At 40.3% G+C, this 17,703-nt stretch overlaps 1 pseudogene; it reads right to left on the bottom strand.

Annotated features, from left to right (window-relative positions):
- Positions 1 to 8,577, bottom strand: part of LOC119889739 — a 28,062-nt pseudogene extending 19,485 nt beyond the window's left edge.
- Positions 8,578 to 17,703: the final 9,126 nt, after the last annotated feature.

Here is a 17,703-nt window from a genome sequence, read left to right as displayed (position 1 = left end):
ACAGCCTGCGTGGGGTCACTTTAATTTGATGAGACAGAAAATGCACAATAAAACACAAACATTTCCTCAGACCATCAGACCTACAACAAATCAAGACAAACAAACAAATATCCATTATTCACAGATACACAGTGGATATTTTGAGCATGTGTAGTCCAATAGTAAAAATAAAGATCATTCAGAGTTCAAAGAGCAGCTTTTTGCTTCTGTGAGGCGATCTCAAAATGAGAGACTGACTGGACATGCAATAAGCGATGAACTTGTTAAAAACTACTTTTAAGTGGTTCACCTCTAATGATTGTATCTTTGTAATTACAGTGATAAGTGACAGTTCATGATTTTGGTTTGATATTGACAGCTGTTTGGGGACTTATTTTATTACTTTACTGTACTGAATGGCTTAATAGGTAATGTCTACTATATCTACTTCATCACTTATCACTGTAAAGTTTGAACAAATCAAGTGCAAAATATATGTGTATGTGTATATAGGCTACTACATGATAAAAATGTTGTATTATTTGGAAAGACATTTTGTTCCTGAAATCCACCCTGGATCCACCCTTCTGTTGGGATCAGGATAATCCTGATTTTGTGGATCAAAAGGATCCCAATCCTACTAAAAATTTTGAACACAAACTGAAGGTTTGGTCCAGATCAAAACCAGGATTGAATTAGGTGATCTGATCCGATTTCAGAATCCTTTTTTTCTTTTGAACAACCCATTTTCAAAATTTGATCCGATAGCTGAAATCTGATCAGATTACTTTTGGAGGTCTTCAGATCATAGTGAGTCCAAGTTCTCTATTTTATTTTGGATCCCATGACACTTTCTTCTTTCTACTTTTTTTCTCTGCTGAAAATCATTTGTGCAGCTTAAACTTTAAAAGTTAGAAACACAAATGTTGCAGGTGAGTTGAACATTTCACCCAGTCAGGTACATACTGTATAATGACACTCTCTGATCTAATGTGAAAATCAAGTTTGCGTTGCCGCAATTATCTCAAAGTCCAAATTCTTCTAAATTAATCTCTTAAGTCATCTGCAACTGTTCTTCTCCTCTGAAAATAAAAAAAAAATAGGAATGATTTGCGCTGTGCTGGCCACTGTGTTTAGCACAGAAGTCCAACCACATTAGACCAAAAAGAGTTAAATATACGACCCATAGACACTTTGAAAAGTGTTCAACTCTGACAATGTTAATTTAGGTATGCTAATTTTACTGTGCATCATTTTTGGTTGCAGCAGCAATTTAGCAAAAAGGCTCAGATCACTGCAATACCTACCCAACACAAAATGGCGGACTAAGTTAGCAACTTGCTGGTGAACGAGGCATTTAGCAGCAAAAGAACCTGATGTTTCCTTCATGAGTTGGTTGAGACACTCAACAGATTAGTTTCTGACGTGATGACAATACACTACCACATCATATAAGCCCCGTCCCCGCAAACGTACAGTACTCTCACATCGATGTCTACGATGGTATATTTTGACACATGGGGGACTTAATCTTACTAAATTCCACAAACTCTGCATTGGTTTCCTGAATGCAGTGACTGACAGCTCTCCAGTTGGACAGTTCCTCTGTTGATATCATTACAGCTTTTCTGCCTTGTGCAGATAATCTAGCAGACGTGATAGCCACGTAGCGTCTTGTGCCAATAATTCTAACAACAACCAAAGGACCATTCAACAAAGAATATGAGAGAATTAAATATGCAAAATGCAGAACTCACCTTAGGAAGGTATTGAACTTTGTGTTGTCATGGTTAGGTATTCTATTATTGACACATCTCATGATGTCTTTCACTTCAGACAGTATGATTTTTTCTGTCAGAGTAAAAATAAAGAACTATTCAGCAGGAAGCATGAACCAGTGTATCCAGTAAACAGCAATGCACAGTGAGGCACTTCCTCTGCCAAGTCAATTTAGGATAAGTCATCAGGCTTATACTATCACCATTGACCACAAGATAAAAAGGATGTCTGGGTTTAAAATCACCCAGTCGGTTAAGTTTTTGCCAGACGCTATATATTGTTGCTCTGGATACCTACAGCTTAATATGCATTAATGGAATATGTTATATTCATGTTTGCAGAGATTTTACCACCAGGCAACTAATGAGAAAGTATTTTTGTGGCCAAGATAAAGAAACATTTGTGATACAAGGAAAACCGTCATTACATAAAGTTACAACCCTATAGTAGGTGGTAATTATTGTAATATAAATACCTGAGAATGATCCAGTGTCATCTTGTCGTTTTTTCATTGGTGATTGCCATTTGCTGGACTCGCCCTGAAGATCTAACTTTCTCTTACCTTATTGGATTTTGTTTTGAAATAAAGAGAAGCCAAAAGAAATGTTTGTCACAATATTAATTAATGTGTGGTCTCAATGTAGTTTAGTTAATATTCTTCCGAGAACACTTCTCTTATGTAACACCTCTAACCCCTGACATGCACTTCCTGTGCTCTTCTTCTATCCCCTTACAGTTCTCTTGTATTGTTTGCACTATTTCGTTAACTCTTACTTCTTTCTCTAGGTATTTACCCCATTTATGCCAACATGCCATTACATTTACTCATTTGGTAGACGCTTTTATCCAAAGCGACTTACATTTGAGGAACAACATACAAGCATCAACAGAGCATCAACTACAGATCTACAACTGACAATACATACTAGTAAGAGCTCAAAGTACATATCAAATCAATGGGGTAGATACCTAGGGAAGGAAGTAAGTGCAATCAATACAAGATCATTGTAGGGGATAGAAGAAGAAGAGCACAGGAAGTGTATGTTAGAGGTTAAGTGTTTATAAGAGGAAGTGTTCTCGGAAGAGATGAGTTTTCAAGAGCTTCTTGAAGTTAGAGAGGGACGCCCCTGCTCTGATGGCGTGTGGTAGCTCGTTCTACCATCATGGTGTCACAGATAAGAATAGCCGGGACTGGGATTGCATTGTGTGAAGGGATGGCAGAGCCAGGCGGCGTTCATTGGAGGAGCGTAGCAGCCAAGAAGGAACGTAAGTTTGTATTATGGAGTTTAGGTAGATGGGTGCAGACCCAGTAGTCACTCTGTATGCAAGCATTAGTGACTTGAATTTGATTCTGGAGGCCACAGGGAGCCAGTGGAGGTCACTGAGTAATGGAGTGACATGAGTCACTGATTTTCCTTATGTTGTATAGAGAAAAGCGGCATGACCGAGAGACAGTAGCAACATGGTCTGAAAAGGACAGCTGGTCATCAATCATGACACCCAAGTTTCTCACCATCTTCGTTGGAGTGATGGTTGCGGAGTCAGTTTGTAGTTTGATGTTATGGTGGATAGATTGCTTGGCTGGAATGACCAAGAGTTCAGTCTTAGAGGTTTAGTTGAAGGTGGAAACCCTTCATCATGCAATATGTCTGATAGACAGTCCGTGATCCGCGCCGAGACAGTGGGATCGCCTGGTGGGAATGATAGGTAGAGTTTGTGTCGTCTGCGTAGCAGTGGTAAGAGAAGCTGTGCGAGCGAATGATCGGCCCCAGTGAGGTGGTGTAAATTGAGAAGAGAAGGGGCCCAAGCATGAACCTTGGGGCACCCTGTGGAGAGGCAGTGGGAGGAGGATAATTGTCCCACAAAACATTGTAGGAACGCCCCGAGAGGTAGGATTCGAACACAGGACTGCTTTACTCGAGATGCCCATTGCTGAGAGAGCGGATAGCAGGATCCTGTGGTTGACTGTGTCAAAGGCAGCTGATGGGTCAAGCAGGATAAGAACTGAGGATTGGGCTGCAGCTTTAGCTGACCTTAGGGCTTCTGTTACAGACAGAAGAGCCGTTTCAGTAGAGTGGGCACTCTTAAAACCAGACTGATATGGATCTAGGAGGTCATTCCCTGACAGGAATTCTGAGACCTGTTTGAATACTGCCCGTTCAATAGTTTTGGATAAAAAAGGTAGAAGAGACACTGGTCGATAGTTCTCAACTTGAGTTGGGTCAAGTGAGGGCTTTTTGAGCAAGGGTGTAACCCGAGCCCTTTTGAAAGTGGTCGGGAAGGTTCCTGAAGCCAGAGAAGTATTTATCACATGAGTTATTGTCGGGACCACAGTAGGAGATTGGCTTGGAGGAGATTCGTAGGAATCGGGTCCAGTGGGCATGTAGTTGGACGGCTACGGGTCAAGAGTTCTGATACCTCGCTCTCTGTGAGAGGAGTAAACGAGGAGAGTGAACAACCACTGACCTGGAAGGGCAGGGGAAAAGATGTAGTAGGACTGCTACAATGGTTGAGTTTGAGTGTTGAATTGGCTAATTATAGCCTCCACTTTGCCTGTGAAGAAGGCAGCAAAAAGGTATCAGCAGACAAGTTTGTGGGTGGTGGAGGAGGATTTAGTAGTGCTTTGAAAGTGGAAAATAATTTCCTTGAGTCAGTGGCACTGCTTATTCTGTCATTATAGAACACAGTTTTGGCAGCACTGATGCTTGTTGAGAGGAGGATATGAGCAATTGGTAGCCCTTAAGGTCGGCGGGGTCTTTGGTTTTTCGCATTTTCTTTCAGCCGCTCTGAGATCAGTACGAGCCCACGGATGGTATCAGTTAGCCACGGTGGGGCTGGTTTGGGCGAGCAGGCTTGGTGGATAGAGGACACAGGCTATCCAGGCATAAGCTTAGTGTAGAGCACAGAGATTGTGTGGCATCATTGACCTCAAGTGAGGAAAATGTGTTGAGGGTGGGTAGAGCGGAAGCTACCACTGAGGCAAAGTGAGCAGGAGAAGTGTGAAACAAATGGTGTTGGAAGAATGGGCTTTTCCTGTAGGCATACCGTGAACTGAATAAAATGGTGGTCAGACACATGTAGAGGTGTGACTGTTAGGCACTCTGTGGCACAGTTTCGGACAAGAACGAGGTCTAGCACCTTGCCAGCTTTGTGGGTCGGGGGGCTGAGAACCCGTGTTAGATCGAAGGACTGAATCAGAGACAGGAAGTCTGCTGAGTTTGAATTGTCTAAGTGAATGTTCATGTCACCGAGGACAAGTAGGGGACAGTCATGCTCTGGGATTGAAGACAGCAGTGTGTCTAGCTCCTCCACAAAGCTACCCATTTGTCCTGGTGGACGGTATGACAATCACAGAGACCTTTACCGGAGCGGACACAAAGACAGCATGGTATTCGAAGGAGGCATATTGATTCGGGGGTAGCAGCTGTGTGAATTTCCATTTGTTGGAAATTAAGAACCCAGTCCCACCCCCCCTCCCAGACGGCCGGGGGTGTGGGTGAAAGAGTAATTGGTCAGCACAGTGGGGGTCGCAGAGTTTTCTGGTTTGATCCAGGTCTCAGTGAGCGCCAGTAGCCCGAGAGATAATGTGTTAGCATAAGCAGTGATGAAGTCAGCTTTGTTGACTGCCGACTGGCAGTTCCATGACCCAACAGACAAGTAAACAGATGTGGGTGGGGCCCATTTTAAAGGCTTGAGGAGTGCCTGGTTTCTGTGCCTGATGGCATGATACCTCTTGCTGGACCGGAGACAATAGGAATAGTGTGGTAGCACATGGCCTGAGTGTTGTTGTAGCTGGCAGCTTTAGGTGAGTAGGTGTGCCTCAGAAAGGGAAAAAGCTTCTCATGTAGGCGGCCTTGCTCAGTGGACTCGCACAGGTAGACTCGCTGGTCTTTACCCAAGGAGGAGCCGATACTAACGCTGACGCTTCAGTGTTAGGTTTCACTGAAGTACTGTGAGTCTAATTGCACACAGGTGTTGGGCATTAATAATGATTGCACCCAGCTGAGATCGCCCTCCGGATTAACAAGACAAAAGCTTGGTTTCAGTGGGTGGGACACACACCCAGTTGTTTGATCTCGCTCAGCCGGCCTTCAGTTCTAGTGGATTGTTCAGTAAAAGTACAAAGAAATAGCACCTCAAGAGTAGCTCTTACTAGCATTTATTGCTGCTCTTACCAGCATGTATTGTCACTTGTAGACCTCATGCTGTATTTCATTCCATATATTGTATTTCATGTTTTGTTGATGCTTGTATGTTGTTCCTCAAATGTAAGTCGCTTTGGATAAAAGCATCTGCCAAATCAGTAAATGTAATATTGTGTATCTCACCTTTATCACTTGTGTCACTGGTTGATGGCCAAACCTGAGGAAGAAGATGAATATTTGACTCTTAAAACCGTATTTGATCAAGAAATTATATTCAAACAGGCTTTGCCCTCTAACAGGCCTCGATAGGCTTGAAGACAAATCCTTACAATTCACTCAACAATATTTGCATTTATCTTCTTATCCACTCCAGGATGAGCCTGGCAAACCCTGGAAGTGTGAGTTGTGTAGTCCAGAAAAGGCCTACATAATCACATTCAGAATCCCTTTTTACTCAGTCAACAACACTGTGATCCAGTGAGACAATTCTTTAATCAAAGATGGCTTTAGTAACGACACTTTATTGTCTCAAATGCGTACTAATGAAGATAAAGGCGTGTGACCCTTACCTGAGCAGAATCAGCTGCTTCTTCATGCTCCTGGTTACACTGTACATAAAAATAATACTCTTTGCATTTGTTCATTTAGCTGATGCTTTTATCCAAAGCAACTTACAATTGCTAAGTATGTCAGAGGTTGCACGCCTCTGGAGAAGCTAGGGGTTAATTGTCTTGCTCAGGGACACATTGGTGAATTGAACCTGGATCTCTCACACCAAGACATGTATCTTATCCACTGCTCCATAACCAACCGCTCTTTAGTTCAAGGCTGTGTGAGCAGACATTAAAAATAAAAACTGCATGATTTTAATAAATGCCTTAGATGATACCTAATTGTATGAAACTGTATTTAACTTACTTGAGCAGAAGAATCAACTGTTTGATTTGTTGTATTTTCTTCTTTCTAGTGAGACAAGAAAAAGTCTGTAGTCTAAAATCTGTAATAGCAAAGACTCTTTAAAAAATCTAATAAATGCTGTTATTGTTATTGAGATATTATAATCCTTATCAGTATGAGTCAACAGTCCTTGATCTTTGCTCCTGTTATAACCATATACAGTATATGTGTAAATCATCTTCACAGTGCACATTACCTTTAAGGACTTGAGTCTCTTCTTGAATTTTGCCCTTGGTCCCAACTTTGTGATCAGGTTATTAATTTCTTGATCACAAAGACAGTAAAGACTTTCCTCGTCAATCCCTTCATCTGTAATTTAAAAATGAAAAACTGAGAATTATTTTCTAAGTTAGTGCAGAAAAACTCCTTTAATACAGGATGAAGTATGTGGGGCTCAGCTGTTAATTTTACTATTTATTAAAAGCATTACAGCCTCACAGAGCTCATGGCCTAATTGTATGAGCTCTATCCACATTGATTGTCTATTTTAATTATTTGTCACTTTTCAATCTTGTCTTTTTGTCTTGCTAAAGCCCGTCAATGGTATGTCATTATTGTACTGCAGAAGAATGCTTTAGCATGTTTCATGTCATTATTAGTAGATTCTTAGATGTTTTAGTATTTGTAGGTCATTCCATATATTGTAAAAAACCTGCACTCAACAAAGAAGCATTGTAATACTTTACCTTCAAATCTTTCTCTCAACTCGCTGAGACCCCATTCAGTTAATTTGTTCCGAACAAAATCATCCATGACAAAGAACAGCAACTGGAAGGTGATCAAATAATCAAACATTCAATCATTAGAGCTTGACATTTTCAGACAGTTCAGATGAATTAAATTTAGTTGAAGGCAAAGAAGGAATAATGAAACTGATATGACTCAAAAAAATTCTCATAGGATTTAGGAAACACGAGTTTATAGCCTGTTAAACTGTATCTTTGCTTTTCAGTTTTGACGTAAAGGAAAGAAAGGGGTTAAGCTTTACAGACATTGTGAATGAATAAAAACGTCTAAAATGTATAAAGTAGCAAAAAGGAGTGTGCGTTTCACCTGCAGATTTTGAGTATATCTACACTGTATAAATAACAAATATTGTGATTGTCATACCGTCCACCAGGACAAATGGGTAGCTTTGTGGAGGAGCTAGACACACTGCTGTCTTCAATCCCAGAGCATGACTGTCCCGTACTTGTCCTCGGTGACATGAACATTCACTTAGACAATTCAAACTCAGCAGACTTCCTGTCTCTGATTCAGTCCTTTGATCTAACACGGGTTCTCAGCCCCCCGACCTACAAAGCTGGCAAGGTGCTAGACCTCGTTCTTGTCCGAACCTGTGCCACAGAGTGCCTAACAGTCACACCTTTACATGTGTCTGACCACCATTTTATTCAGTTCACGGTATGCCTACAGGAAAAGCCCATTCTTCCAACACCATTTGTTTCACACTTCTCCCGCTCACTTTACCTCAGTGGTAGCTTCCGCTCTATATTTATGACTGGGTTATTTATAGAAAAAAGTGCTAAAATATGACAGTGGGTTTTACATATAATAATTTGTGAATATAATGCATTGAGGTTTGTGTACTTACATTTTGCCTTTTCCTCTTCAATGCACAAACAGGACTCTGTGTTGTGGTGTCAGCCCAGCTGACGGTGAGTGTCCTGTTTTTTTCTCCTTTTCATCAGTTATTCTACTTTTTCCTTGGTTTTCTCTGTTCTCTGCCTGCCTCCCTGTGTCTCCTCCCCTCTGTGTGCTCTCTCTCTCTCCCTCCGCTCCTGAGCCCAGCCAACGACCTGCGCCTGCACCTCATCAGCCACCTCGTCAGCCTGCCACACCTTATTCTTCTTCTTTAGGGTTTAATGGCGGTTGGCAAACCAGTTTAACGGTGCATTACCGCCACAAACTGGACTGGAACGAGGGATTAAGCAGGAAATAAATCCATCCATCCATCCATCGTCAACCGCTTATCCTGCATACAGGGTCGCGGGGGGGGCTAGAGCCAATCCCAGCTGACATCGGGCGCAAGGCGGGGTACACCCTGGACAGGCCGCCAGTCCATCGCAGGGCAGGAAATAAATGAAATAAACAAAAAAAAAAAACAACATAAATTAAATTATTTTTTCTAACTCAGTTTCTTTAAGAAACTTAATTATATGACAATATATCTTGCCTGCTGTTTTCCCCAAGAGACCTGTCAATGACCTGTCACTGTTTTGCCTTCCGTAATGACTGAAAGAGGCGTTCCGTCTTGATAGTGTATCTCCTACACTGAAGGAGAACATGTTCAACCGTTTCTAGTTGGTTACAATATATACATTTCCCAGTTGGGTGCTTCCCTATTTTATATAACGAAAGGTTGAGACCTGTATGTCCTATTCTCAGACGAGTGATTATATTTTCTTCCCTACGTTTCCAGCCCACCGTCCTTCCGGCACCAACCTGTCTCTGTACATTATATAGGTGCCTTCCAGTTTCACTATTGTCCCAATGCTCCTGCCAAACTGACTGTGCATAGGTCCTGATAAATGTCTTAGCTTCATCTTTAGTTAATGGGGTTTTTAGGTCTACATGTTTGATTTTGAGTGTTCCTTTGGCCAGAATATCCACCTGCTCATTTCCCTCCACACCAACATGAGCAGGAACCCAAAGGAAGCATGTGGATAAACCTTTTAGCTCCATCCTGTACAATATAAGGAATATGTCATTGAGAATATTGGATCTAAATGATGATTTGCCAGATTTAATACTCATTAGAGCAGACAAGCTATCAGATGCAATAACAGTATTATTTGTTTCCCTCTCTTCTATCCACTGCAGGGCCAGTAATATTGCAGTCAACTCTGTGGTATACACTGACACATGATCTGATATTCTTTTCTTGATATATGACTCACTTGCTGGGATATATACTGCTGCACCTGCACGCCCTGTATCAGGATCTTTGGAGCCATCTGTGAATATAAACATGGAGTCTGAGAAATGTAAATCAAAGTAATTCTGTACTATGCTGCATTCTGGAAGTTTCTTTAACATATCGTTCAATTCCTGCTGTATGTTTAGATCTACACTTGGTGTTGGGAATAACCAGGGAGGAATGTCTAATCTAATTGTCATAATCCTATGACTTCTGCCTTTGCATCACCAATCCACCCAAAACTTGTGAAATTTGTCTCATTGTGTTCCCAGCAATCTATTAAAAGACTCTTGGCAGGATGAGAATCACATTGCCCCTGGAGATTAACCCAGTATGCCAACATTAGCTTTACTCGCCTGATTCTTAACGGCATTTCTCCCATTTCCACCTGCATTGCTGACACCGGAGATGTTCTGACTGATCCACTGCAAATTCTCAAGGCCTGAGCTTGTAATACATCCAACTTCTTAAGGTTTGATTTGCTGCTGACATGTACGCTACACATCCATAGTCAAAAACGGATCTCATGAGTGCCCGTATATATTTTGTAGAGCTGCTCTGCTTGCTCCCCACTCTTGTCCTGACAGACAACGAAGTATATTGATGACTTTTTTACACTTGTTCTTAACTTTGTCTAAATGAGTATTCCAAGTGAGCTTCTCATCAAACCAAACCCCAAGAAATTTAATTGTTTTGACTTGCTCAATTGGTTGTTCATATAACTTCATGGAAATAGGCGTGACTTTATGCCGCCTTGAGAAACAGATCACCTGTGTTTTTGCAACAGATAACTTGAATCCCCATTTATTTGCCCATTTTTCCACAGCAGCTATTGCAGCTTGCATTTTCTTACTGACGTGCAACACATTGCGGCCTCTTACCCACAGAGCCCCGTCATCTGCGTACAAGATTTCCCTACGCTTTGTTCAACCTGAGAGAAGATGTCATTTATCATTATGTTGAATAACAATGGGCTACACACACTACCTTGCGGAGTTCCATTTTCCACCTTATATACACTGGAGTATTCTGTGCCTACTCTTACTTGTATTTCCCTGTCAAATAGAAAGTTCATAACCCAATAAATATGTATATGAAGCCCCATCTTGCACAAGTTTTACTATTGCCTTGAAATCCTGTCTCCTCCTTTCAGTTACAGTTGCTCTCCCGTCACTATCACTCCCATCCAATCTTAGGCTCTTTATACGGTTATTTTTCTTACCTGCTATATTCCACTTTTCATAACTCCCGCCACCTTCGACCATCTCTCCTAACTCACATCCTGAACCGTCATTTACTTCTGCCATCTCTCGTCCAGTCACAGTCCACCTGCCACACCTGCCAGTAATCAACCTCATCCCTGCCTGTATTACCCCGGTTCTCCACAGCATTCTGGCTTGATCGTTGTTGCTCCATACCCGGTGCTGCATTCAGGCTCTCATGTTTTTTGATTTCCACCCATAACACTCTGGTGCTTAACTTAAACTCTTTCTTTTATATTTGTCTTATTAGATTAGTTTAGTTGTGTAAATACATTGCAGAATAAACTGGTAAAAATCTCCTCCCCCCACTAGAAAGTCCTGAGGTTCTTCTAATTCAAGGTTTCATGGTAATTTAATTGTCATTGTCAACAATTCTGTTTGCAGAATTTGTGGTTACCTTGCAACAAAACACACCTACCAGTGATTAAAAAGCAGTGATGGAAGAAGGATTCATATATTTTACCATCAGTATTACAATGAAATACTATTCATTCTGCAGAGATTCAGATTCTTGCAATCCATTGAATTTGGAGTATATTAGATGTGGTTTTATGTTAATTGTAGTCTTAAAAGAAACTAGTAACTGCAGGTGTCAGATACATGTGCTAGAGTAAGAAGTTCAATAATCCCCTCTAGTATAAAGTAGCATAAAAAGGAAATAGTAAGTACCTCAGAACTGTACTTAAGTACTGTGCGTAAATGTACCTAATAGGTTCATTTCAATCAGCTTCATGAGCTAGTCACCTGAAATTCCATTTGATGTTTCAGGAAGTCAACAAAGTGCGTATCTGTAATCCATCAAGAGAGATTTGCCACTCCTTGATGCCAGGTGGCCCGTTGATCAGGAAATGATTGCGGAAGGTGACACTGGGAAAATATATAAGGAAGCATACTATTCCCTGTGGCTGGGACAGGACAGGCCAGTGTGAGAAACTGATATCTCTGCACACTTTGTCTACATGGCAAAGAAAGCATTTACATTTTCTCTGTTGAAGCTACTTACCCTGGCAAGGTTAGTTGCCTCTAGTTGTCTCAACAGGATTGTGTGTCACTTTAATAAGCCTGCAAACCACTCTTGCCTTTTCATTTTCTGCCCACATGGGCGTGAACTTCAGCTGGTGTGCCACAGCAAACTGGTAGGCAAATCTTCTGACCTTACTTGACCTAATGATATATTCAACAAGTTGCTTCTCCAAACCAGGTGAAAAATTATTCTGTGGTGTATAATAACCAACCATTGTTGGCTGTCTGACTTCTTCTCCAGTAATCTTTTGACAGTACAGAGTCGGTAATTTATGTCAAAATCCTTAACTGTACTCTTACTGATTTGTTCTGAAACTTCACTTGCCTGATTGCCGTTAACATCATGTCAAGTGGTATGCTGCAATCTGCTGTCTTTTGTTGATAATTTCTAACCATCCTACATTCCTTTAAAATGTTGCTTACTGCATAAAATAATGGTTTGTGTGTGTACATAGAAAAGAAATAGAAAGAACAAGATGATTATAATAAATCAGTGGCTTCTTCCTGGAAAATAAACAAGACATTCAGTTATTTACTGAACATTTGTTTTGTTGTTTTGTTTTAATCTACATTGATTCTAAATGCATACATGTAAACTGTCCAGTAAACCTAAATAAAGTTTGAGTGAAAGCGCAACATGTAGTTTTGGCTTCTTTAAAGTTTATGTTGTATGTAAAATGACCTTGAAGCTCCTCTAGGTTCTCACTAACATCGGCTTCTAACAATCACAGAGAGAACGAACGGTAAAATCAGTTGCATATCATTTAACTCCACACAATTGATAAGTGTGTTTTTAGCAGTTGGATGACATCATACCTCATTTGCAAGGTATTAGTTCCTCTTCAGGACAAATGATTTGCATTATTTTTGCATGAGTTTTGTGTATTGTGAGTGAGTAGGTTGCTGTAGATTGTTGATTTGTATTTTGAGCCACTGTCATCAATGAAGTTGTCTTATCTCGCAGCACTCTCAGGCTGTGAAATTGGTGTTATAATGTTCCAAAACCATTTCTAACCTGTTTAAACAGAGACTCATTAATCCACGTGATCTCTCTCAGTGCATCAATGGGACTGTTAGTATGAAAGAGCCCAAACTATCTTCAGCATCATGAGTTATTTAAATACTAAATTGCTACCATTGATTTATTAAGTTAAATATTGTTTATTATATCCTGCAGCAGAAATCAGAAATCCTGGTATATAATGTATGACTGAGCTAGTTATGATAATACAGTTGTGTTGCCTTTTTTTTAAAAAGCCAACAAGTTCACGGAGGCAGATACTGGAGGTCTATACTGCATGCATGCCACCAGCTCTACCAGTTAATCAACTCTGCAGAGATCAAAATGCAAATGTCCTTGTTCCACCTATAAAGTCCATATTATAATAACTACTCACTATAAAGCATTAGTTAAGCATTAGTAAATAATGAATTCATCATTTATAAAGCATTGTTCATACATTAATACACATTAGTAAGTCATTCATAAATAAAATTGTATTAATTGTATTTTCATACTTCATATATGATCGGTTCACTATTTATAAATGAATTATTATTTTAATGTCAAACCATTTATGTATGAGTTGTTAATGGTTCAGAAGATCATTTGGAAAGTTTAAGAAAATTATTACATAACAATCTCAGCATAACTGAAAATCTACCAGTTACAAAGCCCAAAGGATGCTACTAAGACTACCCGAAAGATGCCCCAGCTAACTTTACAGGGTAAAAGCCTCACCGTGACAGGCCTGGTACCGTTTCTCTGAACTTCTCATCAAAACTCCAAGATCTGCGCTTCCAGAGATCTGCTGTGATGGCACCAGCAAAGGGTTGCTTGGATGGTCCGTTGAAAGACAAAGCATTTACTAGTTGTTAGTAAGTACTTTGTGTGAGCTCATCTAAAGTGAGGACTATTTATGCCTTACAAAGCATTTACAAATGATATTGTAACACACAAGAATCAGTTATCTTCTGAACAGAAAAAGGAAACGGACACAACACAAAGGGATACAGAACATATTATTTATTACAAAATGCCTTTCACCCATTCATTCACAAAAAAACACAACAACACGAGAGACTATTAATCCACAAACTGTACAACTGTTGATATAAAATGAACCATCTACAACCTTACCCGTTCTCACTCCCAAGTCGTCACAGTTGGACCAATGGTCAAGACCCCTTGTTGTCACTTTATAACACACTTGGGAGCCCCTTAGCATCATAGTTCAAAGTACTGGGGAAAGCCCTGTAGCATAGTTTTTGAATGCTAAAGACAGGTCTAGAATATTTAACACTAGTGTAGAACTTTAGCTAACTTACCAACCTAGGTTCTGAGAAGTAGTGTTGGGGTAAGAAATAGACTGTGTGTGATTAAAGAACAGTGGGCAGGATTATTACAGTGCCTTTAACACTCTCACAGTGCACCAGCCATATGGGAAACAATCCCCAGTACAAGAACTCTTTCATAAAAAATACAATTTTAAAAAGTGTCCAGTGTCTTTCAGCTATTTGTATCTCTACCTGGGCATGATAATGAACGTGTGGTGGATCTTTCTTATCTGCCAGTGTCCTGTAATCTGATGTGTCAGTCCTGTTGAATGGGATCCGAAGCAGCTGGCCACACCACGGTCCGATCTCATCATACAGGGTGCATCATCTCTGGGACTCGCTTTCCATTTGCATCCAGCGAAGAGTTCACCTCTAAGCTACAATCCAGGGTCTCAAAAACCAGTCTGCAAGTGTCAAAACTCAATATCATCACCCTGTTGTTTTACAGTGTTATAACGTTACCAAAGATTTATAACTTTACCAGGTAGCATTTAAGCAAGACATCACTACTATGAATTAATTAAATTTCTCCATCTCTTAACATTACATTACATTAAATTACAACCAAAAAATACTGAACAGAGTTACACATTTTAGTTAAGGAAATTATCTTTAACACGTATTATCATAAATACTGTAAATAAAAATACCTCTGAAGGTACTACATGTGCTTACACATCCAAAAGTACCTCCAGAGATTAGTTTCTGACAATTGCATCCCTTATTGCAAGTCCAGTCAGTCCCTTATTCTGAGAGCCGACTCCTAGAAGCTAAAAACTGGTCCTCTTTACAAATGAAGAACTCTGAACTTTTATTTTGTTAACTGTGTTTTGTTAATGTAATTTAACTACATGATTAACTACATGATTTACAACACATGCTCAAAATATCCACAGTGTATTTGTGAATACTATTTGTTTTTGATGGATTTGTTGTGGGTAAGATGAGGGTGAGGGTACAAAGAAATTGAAAAAGAAAGGATGTCTTGTGTTTTTATTGCGCGTTTTTTGTCTCTTGAAAAAAGTGATCCCACACTGGCTATTCTACCTGTTGTTCTTTACATAAATTTATCAAAAAAAGAAACGGCCCTTTTTCAGGACACTGTTTTTCAAAGTTTACTTTATTGTAAGGGTTGTAAACAATGTTTTTCATGTTTTTTCAATGAACAAAAGACAATCAATGAACATACACCTGTGTATCAGTTGTTAAGACACTAACAGTGTGCAGCCAATTAAGGTCACAGTTAAAAAACTTAACAGAAAGGAAGGACAGCTGATCTTCATCGCAGCAGCAGATCATGTGTAACAACACCTGCACAGGATTGGTACATCAGAAAATCACCACTGCGGGACAGGGCCAGGATGGCAACAACTGCACGAGTTACACTAGGAGTGCACAGTCCCTAATCCCTAATTAATCTTGATTATTGGAAAGTTCAGAACATTTCTACCTTCCTACTTTCAAACCTTCTTTACTGAGAGTAAGCTGTTTTACTTCCATGCACTGTCATTCTATCATGTTCTTTATATGTGGATTTACAGCGCACCATATAGCAAGTCTGAGAACATTTCAAGGTATGCAAATGATGAATGCTAAAGAAACTTGCATAATAAGGAAATCACTGGTAGTGCTGAGCACTCTGATCCTGCCATCAAGCCTTCTTACAGTCTACTCATTTCATACCTGTTCATTTGATAAATCACAGACACCTTGACTAATCACAGATAATTCCAGCTGGTTAAGTTGAGCAAAACCTTGACTTCTGCTGCCCCGAGCCCAGTTCTTCAAAAGTAATCTTTTCTTGGAATCTTGGAAATGGGTTTTTCAAAAGCAAAAGAGAGATTCCGAACTAAGATCAAAGCATGTAATCCGATCTTACATTTGATCTGGATCAAACCTGCCCTTTGGGTTTTTCAAAAAACTTTGAACTCGGTTTGGGATCTATTTGATCCAAAAAAACAGGATTATCCTGATCCCATCAGAAGGGTGGATCCAGTTGTGATATCTCGAACCAAATAAAACCAGAGAGCTTTTTATTTAAGTGAATGATCACAAAATCACATCTAATGAGATATATTAAACAAAAACTAAAAAATCTAAAATCTTAAAGCTATCAGCTGTCAAATAAATGTCACTGTTGCTCACAGCTCTATAATTCCAAAGTATATTAATGGCAATGACAACAACAAATATACTCAGTCATTCAGTAGCCTAGTTAATAGTAATTCCTCCTGAATGCATGTCCAGTGTGTCCTTCATTAGGTTAAGAACATTGGTGGCTGTTCTGGTTCTACATCAGGCTCAGGCCCATCAAAATTGTCATCATTATTATGAGGTCGGCGTTGCCCACAAGTTGGATGTTGATGCTGTTCCTCCCCTTTCGATTGACATACTCCCACTCCCTTTCACAGGGTGCTTGGATATGCACGTGAGTACAATCAATAGCACCAATAGTGCTAGGCATGTTCCCCAATTTGAAAAAACTTGTGCTTAGTCTGAGCTGTCTGGTCATCCTTGGGTCATCCAGAATTGATTGATCAGACTGCCCAGTGCTACTGACATAGCCTTCACCACATTACTCACGGTTTCTTTTCTCACTCCCATATTGTCACAATGACTTGGTAGAAAGTCCCACATGCGTAAAAGCGCAGAGCGATTAAGCCCTGTTCCTCCACGGATAAAGCATGACTCCTTTGGGTTCGGTGTTGGAGATCTGCAATGTACTTAATGTCATCTCTCCCAAAGCGAAAACGTGCATGCAGTTCTTCTGATGTGTAATAAAGGCTAAGAGACATGGGTGCAAAGACATGACGTATTTAAATGGCGTCACCCATTAACCAACAATGAGTTGATTGGTGTAAGCCTAATTGAGCACAAGCCAAAGCAATCATGCTCATGGCCTTTAAGATCAGTGTTGGTGACACTACAGGGTTAGAAATGTGGCAGAAACGTGTGCAATGCTGGAGGGTGTTCGGGCCAATTTTGCATCGATAGTAGGAGGTTTCAGCTCTGCAAAGGGTGGAGAACTGACCAAAAAAGGAAAATGCAACATTTGGGAGGACATAACCAATCATGTCAATGCCATGGGGTCTGGCCAAAAGAGGACCATAAAACAAGTTATGTTGCGATGGAAGAACCTTAGGGCTAAGGCAACGAAAGACCTTACTGAAGCCAAGAACCCCCAAACAGGTAACAAGCCATATAAGAGGGGTGATTTCACTGATATGGTCCTTGATATCATAGGAGGAGAAAAATCAGAGGCTCTGCATGATACTGAAGGCATAGAAGCAGATGAAGAGGC

This window comes from Micropterus salmoides, unplaced genomic scaffold, assembly GCF_014851395.1.
Source record: "Micropterus salmoides isolate LMB-PRFRI ecotype aquatic unplaced genomic scaffold, ASM1485139v1 Ms_hic_scaffold_10, whole genome shotgun sequence".
NCBI lineage: Eukaryota > Metazoa > Chordata > Actinopteri > Centrarchiformes > Centrarchidae > Micropterus > Micropterus salmoides.
This window is presented reverse-complemented; position numbering and strand designations above follow the sequence as displayed.